This window comes from Thermobia domestica, chromosome 5, assembly GCF_964235325.1.
Source record: "Thermobia domestica chromosome 5, izTheDome1.hap1.1, whole genome shotgun sequence".
Classification (NCBI taxonomy): Eukaryota; Metazoa; Arthropoda; class Insecta; order Zygentoma; family Lepismatidae; genus Thermobia; species Thermobia domestica.
Genome location: NC_137458.1, coordinates 240,441,385 through 240,462,437, shown reverse-complemented (window position 1 = coordinate 240,462,437; position 21,053 = coordinate 240,441,385). Strand labels below are relative to the sequence as shown.

At 35.5% G+C, this 21,053-nt stretch overlaps 2 protein-coding genes across 3 annotated transcripts in view; one reads left to right on the top strand and one right to left on the bottom strand.

Annotated features, from left to right (window-relative positions):
• Nucleotides 1-21,053, bottom strand: part of LOC145686491 (midasin-like) — a 630,928-nt gene that overhangs the window by 608,692 nt on the left and 1,183 nt on the right. The gene's annotated exons all lie outside the window — the stretch shown is intronic.
• Nucleotides 10,195-21,053, top strand: part of LOC145686492 (uncharacterized) — a 225,287-nt gene continuing 214,428 nt past the window's right edge. The window contains exon 1 of the mRNA XM_081759863.1: nucleotides 10,195-10,488. The gene's annotated coding sequence lies outside the window, so the exon portion shown is untranslated. The remainder of the gene's footprint in view (nucleotides 10,489-21,053) is intronic.

The window sequence follows — 21,053 nt, the reverse complement described above, 5'->3', positions numbered from 1 at the left end:
TGATTGCACAATGATTGTAGTTTAACGTCAATATTAGCACACAGGCTAATACGAACAACCGGAATATTAAACCCGCGACCTCTAGTAAAAACGAACAAACTATATTGTACAAAAAAATAAAAATAAATAAAAATCCCTTGATTTTTACAGCAACTGAAAGTTTGAGGAGGAGGTACTTCTTTCTTGTGAAAGTGTATATTCAAAAGTATGATTTCAAGTACTATTTCAATATTTCCCTGTTCTTACTGTTGATGCATATTCTCAATAACTTAGGAATAAGGATCAATTTGACTATCATTTAAGTACGTTACAGTGAAATAATTCAATACGCTGAGTAAACTTGTCAAGAAATATATATGTTTGTTCCCAAATTACTGAAAAGAGAACATGTAGGGAGAGCTTTAAACTTTAGTGAACAATACAAAGAAAGGGTGAAAAGAAGGCACTATTCAATTTCCAAAACTTTGAAATACTATTATCGAAATGAAATGAGATCTTTCAGTTTAATGTTCTATGTTTATGCCCGTAATGCTAAGGGCGACAAATGGTTAAGCAAGTGAATGATGATGGAAGAGTTGGTGGAATGAAAATGTGGGAGGAAACGGGATTAACACCAGAAATTCACCACAAACTTACTTGGTCAGGGATCGAACCAGGGACTCCATCCACCAGAAGTAAGCTACACCACTAAGCCACCGTGCTCTCTACTACTCTCAAAAATGCAACTCTCAGACGAAAAAAGACGTAGCCATGATAAGCTATTTCTTGGCAAACAGATCACACTCATGTATGTAATACATGGTTAGATATCGGCTCATAATGGCATTGTTCTTGACCGACTTCACTATTTCTTAATTGAAAGAATTCACAAATTGAATCGCGGTGAACGATCAACAAAGACAAATGTATGTTCTTACCACGAATCGAGCCTGGGCACGCGCGCTAATCATTTGGCTATAGGGGATCATTTAACCATTTACTTTAATTCAGATCAAGCACTAGATTTCTTTTTTCGATTGTACCTGAGGATATATCAATTGTATTGCTCCGCGGAAATACCAGTCTGAGAAAGAAGTACATACATTTTTATTTTTTCTTTCTTGATTTGTTGGAACGCATGTGCGAATCAATACGGTGCGTGCTTATACTATCACTCGGACTGCCGCTATGCGTAAAAACAGACGAATCACACACACACACAAACATACACATATAAATGTGTGCTTTCCCTTGGAATTCTTCCGAGCAAAACACTCAAAATTGAAATAATTGAAAGTGCTTCCGTTTGCGGAATTTTGTAAAGCTTCCAAATGTAAACATAAGGGAAACAGAGAGAGAGAGAGAGAGAAAGTGAGTGGTATTAGCACACAATTCTGCAGAACAACGTAAGAAAACGAAGAATTTAGACACTGACAAAGGAAATTCGGAAAAAATGTGGTTTAGGCTTCGTTGTGCTTATAGGTAAATTTGAAGTACATTAATAAAGATTATCCATACAATGTTATGAGATGAGGCATTTTTCTGCACAGTTTCTAAACTAATGAAACTGAACAACAACTTTTCAATTGGATATTATTATTATTATTATTATTTATTAAATGTGGTATTAAGATGCACTCATTCTATGTTCAACTAGATGATATTCAATTAGATTCCTCCTCTTCCAAATAGTTTTCTTCTGTAATTCTCAGAAAGCAGTTTCAACAACGAAAAACTTCGTCTATTTCAATGAATGAATAAATGATTATAGTTTAATAGGGATGCCAACAGCGAGTTTATTTGTCCTCGTTACGATAAGGCCAATGCAAGACATGTACACTGCATTAAACATTCAAACTAAAACTTCTAAAAAATGAAGTTCAAAACACAGATCGCGGAAAGACTAAGAATAAATAAAATATAGAATACTTACAAGAAAATAAGTCAAGAATAGCAATAATAACACAAAAATATGAAAGAAAAATCTCAAAGCACGTTAACTATTTCAATCTCACGAATAAAAGTGAGGATACAGTCAACAGTGACCGCATTATTAATGAAAACCTGGTTAAGATTAGTTTAGATATTCCTAAACGCTCTTTGGAGTCTAAGTATTCTGCACATACCACAAGAATACGTCGAATACTCACAAGGGAGGTATGCGAACCGTGGCAGCTTGATATTTATGAAAATTGGTACCCTGACTAGTAGTAGATCGCTAATTATCATGGTGATAGTTACTCGGTGCAGAAATGCCTTGTTTACCCGCTACATAATATAATACATAGGTCTACCAGACAGTGACCAAGTGAGGTTGTGTACAAGAATTAGATTATTTTATTATCTTAATTCCACATAGTAAACAGTAACAAAAAGACTTGCACAAATAATTTCAGATGTAGAAATCGAATAACAGATCATTAAAGAATTAGAAATCTGGATACCCTAAGAAGCAGTAGGTTACACTAACCGCAAGTGAATGTATGTTAGCCCCCCCCCCAAAAAAAATAAAACAATAAACTGAAATAAGAAATGCAAAAGGAATATAATGAAAACGAGTAATTTCTTGTTAAAATTATTACCTAAATAATGTTGTATGAGAACATTACATTCTTAAAACAGGGTTATTAAACTGCATTTCTCGAAAATATTAATGGATATGATTTGACTAAATTGGTAACTGAAACACGGAAAATATCATCTTCGCTCAATTTCTCTTAATGTTTGATACTAAAAGAGGATTTCATCTGTTATTTATTATTCATCATCTGTTATTCATCTGTTAGCTCGTAAGCTACAGCCCTTCCCCTGCTTTCTACTAATGCAGGGAATGCAAAATCATCTCTAATGTTGACGAAATTGACGGAAAACCACCATACCCATTTTTCCTAAAAATCAGAATTTTTTTTTTTAACGATATTACTTACGGATACGTATTACAAAATATTGTCTCCAAACTTGAACAAAATTTTCCAATGTCAATCTTAAGTGAAATTGTTTAATCTAACCTCTAGCTAGATGTAAATCTACCAACTAATTACTATGGGAGCTCCTTCGTGGCTAAGCTGAGTTCAGTTAGTGTACGCACCTTTGGCGTGGGAGATCCGGGTTCGATTCTCGGCGGACGCTCATGTGGTTCGGATTGCACGTTAATCAGTAGGTCCACATCTCATATAGTCTCGCTGCTGAAAGTGACGTTAAACTCAAAATCAACTGTACTCAATTACTATGGGTTACTTATCTAACACGTTGATAGCAACACGTAATACATTAATACAGGGTGACCTAAAAGTAGGTATACAGTCCCGTACTGATCTGCATATGGAATTTTATATAATTTCTTATTGTTATCCACACACATATTGATTTAATCTATCTTTATTTTTTGTTCTTAACTTCTTTTCACTTATACTTTAAGCTCGAAACAGACCGAAGTAATAAACTCATTTTAGTAAATTAAACTGTCATACTTCATCAATGCGGGGCTGTATATCTACTTTTAGGCCACCCAATATAATTTGTTAAAACTGCGCTGGAATCTTGTAAGATCTATTCTAACCAAATGAAACTGTAAATAGTGTGGAAAGAAAATTCAGCAACACTTGTTTTAACAAGCAGCTTACAATATTTTATAAAAGTAAATAATATAGACACTTCGTTTCCTAATGAAGTGGGGGGGATAGTGGCTCAGTGATATAGCACTTCCTCTTATGCATAGGTTTCTGGTTCGATCCAGGAAAAGTAAGTTTGTGGTCGGCAGCATCGTGCCCGTGAGTTTTCTCTGGATACTAACATTCTTATTTCACCAATTTTTCTATTATAATTAACTTGTCTTAATCATGTCTCATTATCCTAAAAGGGCAAAATCGTCGGACCCTGAACAGAAAGATTTGATTTTCTTTCATTATTAATGAAGTCGGTTAAAAAATTAGATAAAAGTTTTCATGTTGTTTATTGACGACAGCACTTGCCTTCAGCGCAAATACTTGAAAGTTGACGCCGTCCTCCCACCTCACCCTTATCGGATAGAAGGACCAACGTCTAAGTTCGGATTCCACTTCGTTAGCAGAATAAGTAACTACCTCAACACAACACAAGAATTTAAAGCACAATAGCAAATAATACTAAACACAATAACGAATAAAACTTTCTAACATCTCAATCTTTACATGAGTCACATTTCCTAAAAATGAAGGTATTTAATTAAATTTATGTATATATTACAAAGAAGACAATTAAACTCGGACTATGTGATATAAATGACGCTAGTTTTCAAGTCAAAATAGACATATCGCGTAGACTATGGTATAAACATACACATGAAAATAAATTAATGTCCATATTAAAACTAATCAAAATTTTCTGTTATTCTCTGTCAGTTACCACCCCAAGCTATCATCTTACTCAAGCAAACACATACTCATTAAACTAATGGAAACACCTAAAGGACATGCAACTTACCGAATAATACATCATGGGTCCAACGTTAGTCTGGTGGAGCGTAGGCACATACGTCACGAATGGTTTCTAGATCACTCAGTGACGGTGAAGGAGGATACTTGCTCCGGAGTATCAGACTCAGCTCCAGAGATGACTACAGTTGTATAATAATATTGAAGTTTACGGATTGGGCGGGCCAGGGAAGCGTTGTAGTTCTTTCTCATGTTTCTGAAACCGTGTCATTAACAGTTCCAGCATTGTGAATAGACGCATCTCCGCTTTGCAAAATTGAGTCTTTGGCTAAACACATATTGGCCACAGGATGCACAACGTAACTACAATGTCCACATAACTGTTAACAGCAATGAGTCCTGTAAGTGTGATTACAGGACACAGTACGAAGTTGAGATCGACAGCATCAGAGAGCCATCGTCATGTTTCAAAGGGAAAGGACACTTCGTAACATAAGTTTCCTTGGACGTCTGCAATACATAACTACGGCCTGTTTGTGGGAAATAAGGTGAAGAAGTTGTCAGGACTCATCGAACCATATTACACGTGTTCCATAACGATAGTGCACTTTGCACGTTTTCGGGATAGGTGCTGATTAAGTTCTTCAGTCACTCTTGCTGCATACGCTCTACGGTCCTTGGTTGATAATTATCTTCAATGTTCAGCAATCCCTTTTATTTAGTTATTTCTTCCGTCCACTATTAAACCTTGTCGACATTTTATCACCAGTTCTGCAGTCCTCATTACCTTGGATACCGCTCCTCGCGAGGCACCCAACACACTAGCCACCTTACATGAACTTGAACGCGGACCCATAATTTGGCCTCTTTCAAACTCAGAGATTTCCCATCTTGCATGTTTGCACTCGTTTCTGTACCTTCGCTTCAACAAACAACTTCATTTTAATCGACCTGATGCACTACAGACGATCACGTAACATGCCATTAACAAATGCCAGGTACTGCACACGATCCTCACCGTTAGAACCTTACGTATTTTACTTGTAGCAAACTGGAGGTATTTCCATTAATTGGAAACAGTCTATACTATTGTATGACTTGCAAGAAAAAGAACATTTTCACAAGACAGTCTTGTATTTATTTTCTTAATATGTTTAGGATATTCTAGAAGAGAACAATTAGATTGTCTAAATACCGTTTCTGTAAGGAAACGAGGCCCTCTTTACTGTCGAATACCTAGCGCATTCGTTTTTAGTGGAGGTGATTCCCGGTGGGACAGTATAACAATTAGAACGCATTACGGTCGTTCGGATTCCACTTTAAAGAGTGAGTTAACGTCATCATCAAAGACAATTGACGCAGAACAATCAATCAACTCGAAGATGTATCAGGTCCTACTCTAACTCCATTTAGCGCATTCTGCACGACGATTTGGGAATGCGACGAGGGCTGCTAAGTTTGTGTCCATACTTCTCTCTGAAAAACAAAGGGACCGTCACGTGAAGACCTGTCATGAAATGAAGGACGCAATTGCAGGTGATTTAGTTTTTCAACAAAATCATCACAGGCGACGAGTTATGGTGCTATGAGTACAACACCGAAAGAAAATAGAAGTCAATTCAATGGAAGTCACCTCGTTCGCTTCGTTAAAAAAAAAAAAAAATGTTAAATTGAATTTGAAGACAATGTTGATCTGTCCTTTTGACATCAAAGGGGTCATACTTTCAGAATTCGTCCCTTAAAACCAGATCATCAACCAACAATGCTATTTGGAGGTGTTGAAACGGTTGCGCTGAAGTGTGGCGCAGAAACGTCGGGTCTTATAGAATTCCGGCCAGTGGTCCCTGAATCACGTCAATGCTCCTGCGTACACAGCTCTCAGTAGTCTCCGTTATTTAGCCTCAACACATACAACTTTGATCCACGCGCCCTATCCTTTGCCGTCGGATGAAAGGGAACCTGAAAGGCAAGCGTTTTGCCGATCTTGACTTAAGTCACAACGCAAAATGCAATGTCACGACAGCGCTAGCAGACATTAAAGAGGCCGAATTTGCAAAGTGCTTCCAACAACGGAATAAATGTTCGGACAAGCCCATTATTACTTATGAAGAGTACCTTGAGAGTAATTAAAGTTGTACTAGAAAGAAAGTTACATTTAAAAAAAATAAAGTCCATGCTTTTTATCAGGAAATTCCGGCCTTTTCCCACCTTGTATTAGAATTTCCATCGTTACAGCTATTGACTAAAGTCACATACTATATTATATATTATATATATAATATAGTATGTGACTTTAGTCAATAGCTGTAACGATGGAAATTCTAATACATTGATGATTAGATACAATTCTAATACATTGATAGTGTTTGTATATATAAACACTTTCCAGTACGTATGCTCCGTTTTCACTTTCACGTATTGACATTAATTGTTTAAAAAAACATATTTCTATGTAAAATACAAACACTAGCGAATGTAATGCTTCAGTAAACTACTAATTGTTACTTGTGTGGCACCTATTAATCATGTGTAACGCGAGAGGTTTAGCTGTTTTAATGCACGCATTCTCTTACTCTCTTTTGTGTTACATGTATGTGCTATCCATTGTTGTTAAGGTTACTTTACAGAACTGGTTGCCTAGTTTGGAAAGCAGTGGGTCTGTGTTGCGCTCCTTTGAATAAATAACGACTATGCATAGTGGTCGTGTTCAACCGCATCATCAATTTTGTATCATAATTTGTCACTAAACCTTGCAGTAGTGTTACACTCCGGTGAAACAAGGGAAGGTCTTCAAACATATGAACACGCATAAGTTAAAAATAGTGAAAATGTACTGCTTTGTCTCACTTAAGATATATGGCAACAACTACGAAAACAGTAGCACATATTAGCATGGAATATTAAAGACAACAAACCAACCAATGCAAGCTGCAATCGTGAACGCACTACACAATAGTAAAAATAAATATGGTGATTAAGAATATTTCAGCATACATTTTCAAAACGACAATATTATTATTTCAATCTATGTTCGATGCAACTAATATTCCTCTGTAATGTGAATTTCAATAGCAGCAATATAATAATTCTGAGTATGCACAAAGGAACAATTTACTTTTCGCAGACCGAATGAAAGAAAGTAAGTGTAATCGATGGACAGAAATAGCTAGGTCGAACGGAAAATAAATTAGGTGTTAGAGATAGTGAGGCAGAAAAGGACAATTTTAGAGTAGAGAAACTGATTGGGACATTGTCTAAGAAGGAACTCTATATATTATAAGGGACGGTATCAAAGTAGAAAAATCGTACTGAAGACGAAAAAGGTTACCGGAAGCTATAATGCATGGAAGCTTGTCAGTTGCTGCATGTGATTTTATGATGATAATTTCTTTCGCTGGACGATAGAACTCAAATAAACAAGAGTCCCGATAGAAATGAATGCAAAAAATCGAAGTGTTCATCTTCCAGATAAAATAGCAAATAAAATACGTACATCATTTCAGACACGTTTCAAGCGCATATTTCGAAAAGTATTTATCAAAGGCCTACACGTAAGACACGAACTCCAGACGCACAATTCATCACGTGCGGAATACACATTTAAAAGTTAAGCACGATTCTATAATTACATATTATATTAACTTGAAATAAAAATTCCAATGTTTTCTCTTTCTCATTATATAAACTTCTTACAAATCTTTAATAGTAAATTATTGAAAAGTTCAATAATTAAAAAACAAAATACAATACACTTTATCTAAAACGCCGGTCAATCTCGCAATAGAAAAATCGAGTATTAGAACTTCGATTCAAAGATTTTCCTTAGTCGTAAAAAACATACCCACCAAAGGAAAGGAAAAAAAATATCAACACTAGATAATTTTGTTCTGTCACTTCCCGAAAACTACTAGTCAAGAAGAAAGACATGTTTGATTTTAGAAAAAGTAATACTTTAGGACCATTAAAAAACACATTTCTGTAAAAAGATATAAACAGCAGCAAAACTTTATTGACCTCTTTTAACTAAAGTCTATTCTGAATAACTCTGGTATTATCCTAACGTTATTGATTTAGTCACTTCTATATAATGTATCGTTCTAGGGAAATACAAACGAATAAGTAGTGAGAAGTCACTTCAATTTGGTTTCTAATACGTAAGTCACCAACGAAAGTTGCGTTTCGTCTCTCTTACGAAGAAATAAGTAGACTATCTGTTTAAGGTTACCAAAAAGAAATAAGAAACAAATATTATAAAAAGTTAATAGCAGCAGCTGAGAAACTCTCCTTAAAAATGTTGCTTCGAACATTTGAACACTGCAAATGGAGATGTTTCTTGGCTTCAATTATGTCGTGACAGGCAACTTTTATTTTTTCCTTTCCATTATGAGACGAAAGATACTGAACTCTTGCCTCTGGAGGAAGGTGAAAAAAAAAATACTCAACCGAACTGCATATTCTCTTAAAGAATCAAATTTCTATTCTCTCTAAATAGTTTGTGGAAACAAACGTAGTGACACTAGGAAAAAAACTCGTCAAATTCTTAAACTACAGAACTTCACGTCTAACCAAAAATAACCAATAATACAGTATGTGGTCGAATTAATTGAAATATGTAATGAAAAATAAACATAACACTAATTAATACTAAAATCATCATCATCAAAATAACACCATCTATATATTTTTAAATTTCATTTTTTAATATCTTGGAATTATTTTCTTTTATTACGTCTTACCAACTACTTCACAGAACAACTGTTATCGATGCCTATTGATTCTGTGAAAATTTAAAAAACTATAGTTTACTGAACAAGTTACCACATAATGATTAATACTAACAGACGCGCACACTAAAAAGACGTTTCATACTGTATAACGATTGTAGATAAAAACATACGATTTGAATCAATATACAAAACACTATACATAAAAATGTGTTGCTCAAGCAGAAGTCTACTCCGAACAAGCCACACAGGTTTTTTTTTGTATATATATATATATATATATATATATATATATATATATATATATATATAAAGCTTTCGATTAATATTTCTAAGTGGTTAACACACAGAAACGTTAAAAAAAATACACTGGCCGACAATGAAAATGTAAGTGGAATGAAATAATGTTTCTAAGCTATAACGACGACGCTGATAACGAAAACGACAATGAAAAAACTCGAATCAGGTCTTGTTTCCAAGTTAAAGAGGGGAGCATTTAATTATAATTATTATATTTTATTAAAATTCATTGTCAATCCCTTCCCATACAGGCTTCGAAATCTCGCTGATGGTAGACAGAGTCATTAAGTTTCCTGCACGTAACAATAGCTGTGTGTATTTTGTCACTATTTTTAGCCCCGGCTCGTAGCAACAGGGGGAGGGCGAAGAGGAAAGGAGGAGCGGAGCATGTTTCATTTAAGCGTAGTTTCGGTCTGTTACAAGTTGTGTTCTGTTCGTATGCCGGTTTGTTACTGAAGTGTAGTTAGTACGTATGGTCATCGTAATTTCTGTGATTCAATATGACTCGCAAATGCGTAAATAGTGCTGACAATTTTTGCTACATTTACGGATAGGCCACATTGAAAGCGCAAAGGTCAATAGTGCCATATATTATGAAGTCGTGTAAACTGTATTTTGGCTCTGAAATCGGGGACCAGGACAAGCCCTGGGCTCCTCATGTATGTTGCATATCTTGTGTTTCGAGTCTTCATTCGTGGTTGAATCGTGTCATACAAAAGATCTTCCAGGGGGTTTGCTATAACTATGATCTGGCAAGAACCATCAAATCTTGTGAAAGATTATTACTTTTGAATGACAATTTCACTAACATGGCATTTTCAAGAAGAAAAAGCCTTCCTTGATATATCCTGACTTCTTTGCTGACAAATGTGGTGCTATAAGCGACAAGCACGGAGAAGTTTCCACGAGCTAATTTCGGATATGGAAATGGATACCGGAGAAAGTGGAGTGCATCAATGTTGGTCGATTACTGCTGGACTGGACATTAATCAGGGAATCAACAGCAAAAAACTACAAAAGCCAATTAAAGCAGTTGTGCCTTCAGTGAACTTCCTCCGAGGGATAACAACAAGGTAAATGCATGCGTAAGTTTATATAGGAAATAACTTAAAGTTATCGTAACTTCAAAACGAGAGCTAATCTTGCATTTTCATTAACATTTTCGTTATCAGCACACCTAAAAACATGAAGATTTTCTGTAGCTAGCACGAAAACAGCTAAAGTAAAATCTCGTTGGCTAGTGTTATTTTTATCTCGTATTTTCAATATTCAAAATTTGTTTTTATAATATTATTCAAATCATTTTATTCACCACTAATTGCATGCCTCCTTTCCAATTCCATTTTTGAGGATCAATCTCAATGCTCTACATTAGCGTTTCCTAATCTTTGTGATGTTGTGGACCCTTTGTACCAACTGCTAGTTCTTCGCGGTCCTCGTTGAAATCAAAGATCATTTAATATTATATATACATATTTCACTCATATATATATATATATATATATATATATATATATATATATATATGTGTGTGTGTGTGTGTATTACATATCGTTAAAATGAAATACTAGAGTCAACATTAATGGGTCATTTATCACAATGCAATATTGTTATAAATGGAGATATTGGAAGACATACAATCCTACGGTTAGGCCTAAATTCAACACTCTTAATGATGAGAGTTTCTGTTTTCACACGTCAACTTCCGTATGTCTGAATCAAAACTGGATAAAATTTCAGGATCAACAGCCTCCAACTGAGCTAAATTCCAATGACGGTAACAAAAGATAACGTTGTAGAGATGTCAATGACCTCAAATGTTCAACCATACTTTCAACATCATAATCAGAAAGAAATTAATGAAATCATTCAGCATGTAAAAGAAATCGTATTTTCCTATCTCCATTACAAATTTAACTTTTTGACTGCTGCCTGCATATTGCTTTGCACAGTAAACACGGTGACAAATGTATCTTGAGGGCTCGAGTTCAGAGTATTCAAGATGCTCAAAGTTCCCACCAAATACACAAGAAAAGAGAGCCATGTTAAATAAATCTATGGTTTATACTGTGGTTTAATCACCGATTCCAACCTTGTTTAGCTGGCGCCTCCTTCGTGAATCCTGCATATTTCACCCTCTTTCCCTTGCCGCGTGTTCGTCTCATCCCTTTTGCGATTTTAGATGTAATATTGCATTCTCAATATTTTATAATCATAATAATCATACCAGTCAATAATAATAGTAATCTCACTAATTTATATTCACTTCCAGCAAAACTTCTGGATCATTGAAGTACAGTATTATTTTTTTTTAAAAAAAACCCACTTTGTTCTTAATGGAACCATATATTTTACTTAAAACTATTTTGTGTTTCTATGGTATTTAAATTAATGCCACTTTCTGGCAACAGTTGTAATATTTGTGATTACCAATGTAGTTTACTTCTGTCAAGTAGCTTATGCCCCTTGCTCGCTCTTCACGATCCTTTCAAGTTTGAAATCACTTGTTTACATTGTGTTCTCAATGAGGAACGTTACTTCGTCACAAAGCTCAAACAACCGCATCAGAACCTTACTCCGAAACAACCAGTGAATTTCTGAGTGTGTTATAGTAAGTATTCCTAATCACTTTTCATTTCACTACAAAGAAACGAAATAACAGGTTGTTAAGGGGACGGGCCAACAAAATTGACAATTTTTACTACCTTCTGAAGAACTATTTTTATTTTGGAGGGCATACGGCGTGCAGCTAGACTACTTTATGAATTTGAATGAATATGATGGACCATGCATACTTTCAAATTAATAGCTTAAGTTCTTGAAGTTGAAGTTTGTATTGCACATGTCAGGTTGCTTAAAAAGTAACGAGTCTTTGGAGGTCAAAATTGAGAATGCATTTCCATATGCATCATTTTGTTCGATGATCTTTAGCTATTTTTCCCGCAACATCATAATTCAAACACTATAAAACTTTGTGGTATCTGACCGAAAAATTGAGACATAATATTCACTAGCCTCTTTTGAAACTAACTTAACAATATTCAGGAAGTTCTACAAATATCAAAACAAACAATAGTCTAACATGCCAGATCCGGGATATACGGTGGATGCATTAAAACCTCCCAGCCAAGTTCTCGCAATTTGAAGATTCAATAAAGACGAATGCAGTTTGGTGTTATAAAAGGTGGAAACTATCAACAGAATAAGTGTCATTAAGCACGCTGATTTAAAAAAAAAATGTTAGGTACACTGACGTTAATTGGCGACGATCCATGTCCGAGCTTAGAGTTCTGACCGGTGGAAGCAGCTCATGGTGCACGATGCCCTTCCAATCCTACAAAATAAACTTCCTGGTTGCCAGCGTCACCCAGGCTGTCAGTGTAGGTTTCGACACATAGCCTACTTTGGAACTTCACCTCGCTTCGGCCACAATCGCTTTTCGCACACTGTTGTAGGTTATCCATATTTCATTACTGGTTATCAACCGTTATCAACCACACATTGAAAAACACTGGTCCATAATACATAACACTGGTATATAAAAACAATCGATAATACTGAAGTTACGTCAACAAAATCTGCTTTTATGTTTTTAACAATAAAAACTTTAATGTTTTACATATAGTTCGATCTTTCGACTAAGATTGATGTAACTGGTTGGTTGATTGGGAGTTAAATGTCTATTTTCAGCACCTACGCTATATGAAAGTGAATTCACACTTAGCATGCAATTCTGATCATATAAACTGCCACCGAGAACCAAAGCTTCCGTGTTGCAACAAGCATATTTCCGTTTTATTTCCGTTCTGAACGAGTATATCCATGACTGGAAGTATGGAATTTCGGATTGAAAAATATTTTGCTTCAAACGCATGAGACGCATTATATGTAATGTTCCACAGTATAAATCTTTCCACATCTGCAAGTTTTAATTTAATACATATTGTATTTTATGTACAGATAAGAGAGAATGTGTGTGTGTGAGAGAGAGAGAGAGGGGGGGGAGAAAGAGAGAGAGAGACTATAATTCTCCCCCATTTTTCTTGAAGTATATTAAAAAATGCAAAGGTGAGAAACTACAGTTCATTTTCGGCACTATACTACGATGTGCAATGTGACAGTAATTGGCTTTACAGTTAATTTCCCCAGTGAAGGCCACTTCGTAGAGGGTAACTCATTCAAATTCACCAAGAGCCTCTTCAAACGGACGGTAATTAACGAGTGTGCAAGCGCCAAGGGCAGCGTTTACACGATGACAGCTAATGACGTTCCTATACCATAACTATATATACACATTTAAGCTACAACGAGCCTTTTCTCTATCACCATACAAAAAAAAAAAAAAAAAAAAGCAAGATCCGAAAATCAGTTAGGTTTTCCAGAAGATAATATATTGTACAGAAAACATTACTGCAGAGAAAATAAGCTCAGTGCTTCAATTCAACATGAAATTATACATATATATCAAAACAGAATGTAGCTTATGGTGCTGTAAATGGTTTGATTATAGTAAGTGTTCTTCAATACTATGGTAAAACTAGATAAGTTGCGATTCAAATATTCAAGAAATTTTCCGTATTTGGAAATCTGTCCTCTAAATGGTAAAGTAGATAGTAATTCTTACCTCAATACATGTATTCACCGTAAGAAAAATGTTTGATGATAAATATAACAATAAGATTCATTAACGAACGTGTGAAGATTTCATGTATCATAAGTGTTGTAATTTTCACGTTAGTATATGCTAATGGTAAGAACAATGACACAGAAATGAATTATCAAATTAAAAAGAAATACCAAAAACCTTTTTTTAAAAAAAAACAAGGAAACGAAACATTTAGAATATAAATGAATAGTTTAAAAGATAAGCGAATAGAAATGAAGAAAATTTTGTTAAAATGGATCATGTCAAGGCATTTTAAAACAGGCATTAGGCGTAGGATCAATTGCACAGAATATAATGATGGAAATATTATTGGGTTTACTTATCCAACAAAATATTACTAAAATTATTCGGCAAAAGAATTCTTAATCACGGGAGGCAATATAATCCTCACAATACGGGTGGCAAGCTCTGTGAAACAAATACAGATGTGGCACATGCGAATGACCGTTATGCAAATGAGTCGTACTTCAACATTCACATTTCACGATAATGTGTGTCATTATCCAAGAACAGCTTTACAGAAATGATTGGTTCAATCTGCTTGCCAATGATAGAGCATCTGGAGAAACAGCAACAGAGATCGGAGCTCGTCTACTCCTACATGATAGTTCGTTTGAACGTCGACATGGACAAGCACCTAGCAAACAACGATCACATAATCCTGTTGCTGCAGCGGATGGAATGTTACCTGGATATTTTACCTTAGCATATGACTCATTAAGACAATTTGTATATTTCGAAGAATATCTTGTGAGTTTGTGCACAAAAGTAAACAACGAAACAAGTATCTACTGAAGTCATTTTCAACAGGTTGATGTATGATATAAAGCACGATTCTAATGAATGCAATGCTAGAAGAATATTCATCTTTGGAACCATAAAACAATAAAATTAGAGCAACGCTAAAATCATGTTTGGACTCTAGAGCAAACTCGTCTCCGAGACGTTGATGGGCCCTAATTATCATAAATATTTCGCGTGAAGTGCATATAGTGTATTCCTCATAAATTCCACTTTACCACAGTGGAAATCAGCAAGGATGGTAAGCAATACATGAGCGTAATTCTTCAAAAGCCTCTCAGATGGTGGTTCGTTTGCGTATACATGGAATACCACGGTAAACAACAGTATATAGCGGTGGATTGCGTCTAGTCGTTTCACATGAAACAAAAAAAGCAGATGAATAAGTAGTAAAAAGTCTTAACAAACCCAATAGTTATCAAATTTATCTGTAAACACACCTTGTTCTTACTGTTTGTTTACATCTGCTAGGGAAGGTAATTATTAAAATAGATATTCTCATTATGTTTTACTTTTTAGCCTTCAAATACACCGAATCCTATCGCCATGGGATTGTGCCTGTCGACAAAGGTTGAAAGAGAGTCATCCAACAATAACAGACTAACTTCGCGAATAAAGTAAACCTTTGCGCTTTTTACATAGTACTACTAATCCTTAACACCAACAACTGAATACAGTTAGTTTCATCCCCTTAAGAGAAATCCTAGAACAAGTAAAATGTACATTAGCGGCACCGTAAAATATTTAGAAAGTACTGGAAGTTGACAAAAAATACCATCATATCAATGCATTTCAAAAAGGTGTACACTAAACACAAAAGTTATGTACTGTTACTTAATATCTTGTCGCAATTCTGTAGAAATAACGAGCTAATAAGACTCAAGATCAAACCTACGACTGTCGGTTCTTGATCTATCTGAATGGTTGTTAACGCCTAAAAGGAATCATCCAGAGAATCTTGTGAGAAAAAAGAAGTAAAGTTGTTGAAGAAGTTTTACCGTTTCATCTGTTCGTGAATCTCATGGATGCTAATTGCATGGACTATTGTCACTAGTGACCAGGAGGATGCAACAGAAGAATGAATTGCGGAATAATAAATATTTTGGACTTCCAGGGTGTTCCAAGATACTTTTCAGAATCCCACGAAATTTCTTAAGTTCCTTCTTTCACGCTTGGGGTTGAAATAATCAAGAACAACAGAGTTCACTTCATTTTGCAATTTAGAATATCTATTAGTGATGCACGCGAGACGAGACTGAAAATTTCATGCGAGACGAGACTCAGTTAAGTCTCGTACGAGAAGTCTCGCGAGACTTCTCGCAGTCTCGCAACATTTATGAATTACATGTAATTATATATTTAGTGATTTTACATTTATTGAATATTCTAAGTTGAGCGTTAATGCCTCCAGGAACAAAAAAGTGATTGGGGCAATAGACATTTTATGAGATTTATTATTATTCAAGGTTGATTTTCAGAATTAAAGCCTTCTTTAGTTTCTAAACATCATTAAAAAGGAAAAGCTTTGTAAATTGGGAATTTATTACAACATGGATTTAGGACTTTGTTTTGCGACACAAACACATACACGCGGGCGCGCAAGAATACATGAACTTCTGTTTTTTGGTCTGAAAAGCGAATAAGACTCCCTATTGCTGCAAAATGTGATATTTCTGTTGTTTCTGTCTTTTTCACATTACTACTAGCGATTTATGTTGGGGGATGACAGGGAAGTCCCCTCTCGTCAAAGTTTATCCCGGGTCCGGCTCGCAGAAATAACATGATATTTTTACATGGAATAAGTATTTTCTTTCTATATATTTATCAAAAACATCCCCCTCTAGTTCGGAAGTTTAATTCAAACACTGGTTTGGTAGGATGGCCCTATAGGTTTGATGCGAGATGGTAGGAATGGCCCTATATCTGTCAGTAATTTTATGTTATAGATCTGGCAACACTATATAAGTTGAAAGCGAAAGTTGATAAAATGCGATGATGCAACATTGCTACAAGCGGGAACGAACCAAAAGAATTCGGTCGTATTGTGTTATGAGGAGTTCTTTTATTGTCTACAAGCTCTTTTGGTGGTATAAAAACATCTTTATAATGGAAAATCACCCTTCAAGGAAACGACCAAAACGTGTAAGTGTTGATAGTGGCGACGATATTTTAGAAGAGCCATTGCTGGAGACCTCTAAGCTTGAAAACAATGTTGGATCCAGCAACAATTTATGCTGGTTTTGCTGTAAATTATGCTATTAACCCTTTGGGGATCCCATGGTACAATCTGTACCATACGGGGTGTTTCATGGTACATTGCGTTATAACTCTCCTATTTGAGCTTTTTCGTCCGTTTTTTTTTTTTTTTTTTTTTTTCAAGTCCAGAGGCATTGTAGAAGATCTTACGTATGGTTTCACACTTTCCTGCGTCGAGACATAGGAGGTGATGACGTCATAATTCTAAAATATATATTTTCTTTTAATATTGCGGGGCCGGTCTATGTTCATTATTTTTTGGCGGGCTTATTTTTACACGTAGAAGATTGAAATTTTGCACAAACATTCAGTCCACCGAGTAGTATTTACCAGATTTTTTTCAGATTTCTGCGTTAAAACAGGGGGGATCCAGAGGGTCAAAAAGTTGAAAAAGGGATATTTTTACCCAAAAATCCCGTTTTTCCTCATTTTCCCGCCTTAGATACATGATGGAGACAAGTGAATGGCCGCCTGAAAGGCAGTTCTATTCTGAAGAGAATTATGTGTGACACATGACCCTAGGGTAATTAGGGAATTGTCAGGAAATTTTTATGAAAATATACTTCTGTATAGGGGAATTTTGGACATTTTCGGTATTATTTTTTGCGGGCTTATTTTTGCACCTAGAAGACTGAAATTGTGTACAAACATTCAGTCCACCGAGGAGTATTTACGAGATTTTTTCGTACTTCTGTGTTAAAACATGGGCGTACAAAGGGGCTAAACGTTGAAAAAGGGAATTTTTTACCAAAAATCCCATTCACGGGATTTTCTCGCCTTAGATACATGATGGAGACAAGTGAATGGTACCGCCTAAAAGGCAGTTCTATTCTGAAGAGAATGATGTGCAAACCATGATCCTAGGGTAATTAGGGATGTCTCAGGGAATGTTTAAAAATTTCCCTCTGTATACGGGAATATGGGACATTGTCGGTATATATTTTTTTTTTTGGCGGGCTTACTTTTGCACCTGGAAAATTGGAATTGTGCATAAACATTCAGCCCACCTAGTAGTATTTATCAGATTTTTTCAGATCTCTGCGTTAAAACATGGGGGTCCAGAGGGGCTAAAAGTTGAAAAAAAAAGATATTTAGACCCAAATAATCCCTTTTTTCGGGATTTTCCCACCTTAGATACATGATGGAGACATGTGAGTCATACCGCCTGAAAGGCAGTTCTAAGCTGAAGAGAATGATGGGCGAGACATGACCCTAGGGTAATTAGGGATGTCTCAGGAAATTTTTTACCTAAGATCATGGTATTTTACGGTAATTTGGGGCACGGTGGGAATTCCTGATAAAATTTCTTCCGCCCTTACTATTCAAGATAGAAACTTGAAATTTGGTACACACATTTAGTACACCAAGTACTATTTATCAGATTTTTTTAGATGGGTACGTTCACACAGGGCCGCTCCAGAGGGGCCCAAAGTGCGAGAAAAAAATTCCCCCCGTAATTTTCCCTTTGACATCATTTTCCCCGCTCCTGGTATATGGTATGAGCATGCAAGTGGTACCATTTGAAAGCCAGCTTCATTCTGAAGAGAATGAGGTATGAACCATGATCCTAGGATAAATAGTGACGATGCAGTAGCTGCTCGACTGAAAGTCTAAAAAATAGCCCAAAAAGTCGGGTACCGGAAAGGGTTAATTTGACGAAAATTAATGGTCCAGGAATCAAATTCCAGCACAACTTTTCTTTTAATTTGGAGCGGAGGGGACACAAGTTCGGATACCATGTTGAACTTTAGGTTCCGTCTCCTTAGGATGTTATGAACATTCATCCCATGGAAAGCAATGGCAAACCACCAAGGATTCAGCTTGCCAAGGGACTTTTAGGTCAAATACCTGCCTTCGGACAGAATATCACATCATTCATTAACAGCCATAGAATAACACATTGCAAAATTTTGACCAGAATATATGCGAGACTGCGAGACCATGCGACTCAAAATTTTATGCGAGACGCGAGACGAGACTTCACATTTGCGAGACGAGACGAGACCAACATTTGAGGCTGCGAGACGAGACTAGACTTTTCCATTTCTCGTCTCGTCTCGTCTCGCGTGCATCCCTAATATCTATGTAATAAGGTAACAAAATAATTTTCAGCCATAACTAACGTATAAATTATTCCATTTTCATCCAAATACAGTGTAAGGTATACCCGATCATCACCATTGCTTGAAGTCTTTCAGGGATAAGGAGGTAAAAGATATTACATTAATTTCAACTTAGAAATTTCTTTATATGCCTAATATAACAACAAAACAATTGTTCACGGCAAAATTTGTAAAAATTACTCGATCCCGATAAAATATAGTATGTATAGTATTTTCCTTAAAATTTCCCTACTGCTTGGGGTCGAAATAAGAGACTGAATTTCGGCTCCTATTTTGATAAATCTCGTAAAAATTCTCCAGCTTCTATGAAACAGTCACTGTTTTGCTTGAGATTTAATATTATTCTCCTATTGTTTGAAATTGAAATTGGTAAGATGAAAAAGAGTAAATTATCGCAGTACTTTGTATACTCATGAAAAAAATAACTTCGGATTTGTCTGGAATGACAGTTGACGCAAACCCAATAAAAAATTATTTTTGTTCAAAAGGAAATATTCACGATGTGTAATCAAAGTTGCAGAAGAGGTGAACTATCTTCGTATGATATGGAAGCCTCTAGCTTCACATTCAGTGGATAAATTTGTTCAACGCATATTCAAACAAGATGACAAGCTCTAATCAATACTTATGGAGATCTAATTGTCTGTTGATTAGTTGTGTAATTGATTCTACTAAGACGTGGCTTAAATATATTTATTTCTTGAACACAAAAAGCCAAAAAATAACAAAATATGCCAGATACTTTCGACCTATTCATAAATAATCATTAAAAAGGTATACAGTATTATTCTTATTCTCCTATCTTTCTTTTCGAATAACGTCCGAACGAACTGACAACTTCCCAGAGGAAGCTCGTGGGGAAAGTCACACTGGTAAAAATTCAAGCTTTCTTCGGTTGAAACTAAAATAAGAAAATTTTTAATGTACATATTGTTGTATATAAAAACTAATACATCGAATAATCTTTATTCCCTTAGTTCAAAGTGATACAACTTGAATTTTTACCAGTGTGACTTCCCTCACGAGATGCCTCTACAACTTTCAATAAACTTCGCAATTATGACCAGAGAATTACCATGCCTCTATGTCAAACGAAACTAAATTTAAACTGGTCAACTGTTTCATAGTTGACAAAATAACAAGCACGATGAGTATACAGTTTCTCGCAGTAAGTGAAATGGATTCAAAATCTGAACATACAACCGAACTGAAGAATTGTATGTGTAATGATTACAGTACTATTAACCGTGTGAGGTGCAAGTAGCTATAGATGTAATCTATGCATACTAATGAAAACACCAACACATAATGATAAAATAAATATGGTGGAGTGACGAGGGATTTTCAAATGTATGTAAATAACACACAATTGTAAATGAAATAATTTTGCATATGCAAATCCCTTTTTGGAGATATAAGAATGATCTCCTGTTGGAGCCGCCAATGCCACAATTGATAGTCGGTAGAGCATTAAAAATTTTAAACAAAAACAAAATCTCAGGTTTCTTAAAATTTACAAAGTATGATCTCAGGGATGTCTGACAACAGTTATGGTCTTTGCAGCTACTTGTAAAGAGTTTCAAAATGTAATACGGTTAAAAAAAAAAAAGATTTAAAAACCAACAGGTAGCAGCCTGTATGTACTCTTTACACTCATAACTGTGTCCTAGTCGTTCTCTGGGCGTATTCCTTCCTGGGCCCCATTCAGGAAGGTGGTCAGATGTATTAGAGTAAGAAGAAATGTTTCCTTGACTCTCACTCCTGAAATAAAGACATATGGATTAGCGTTCGG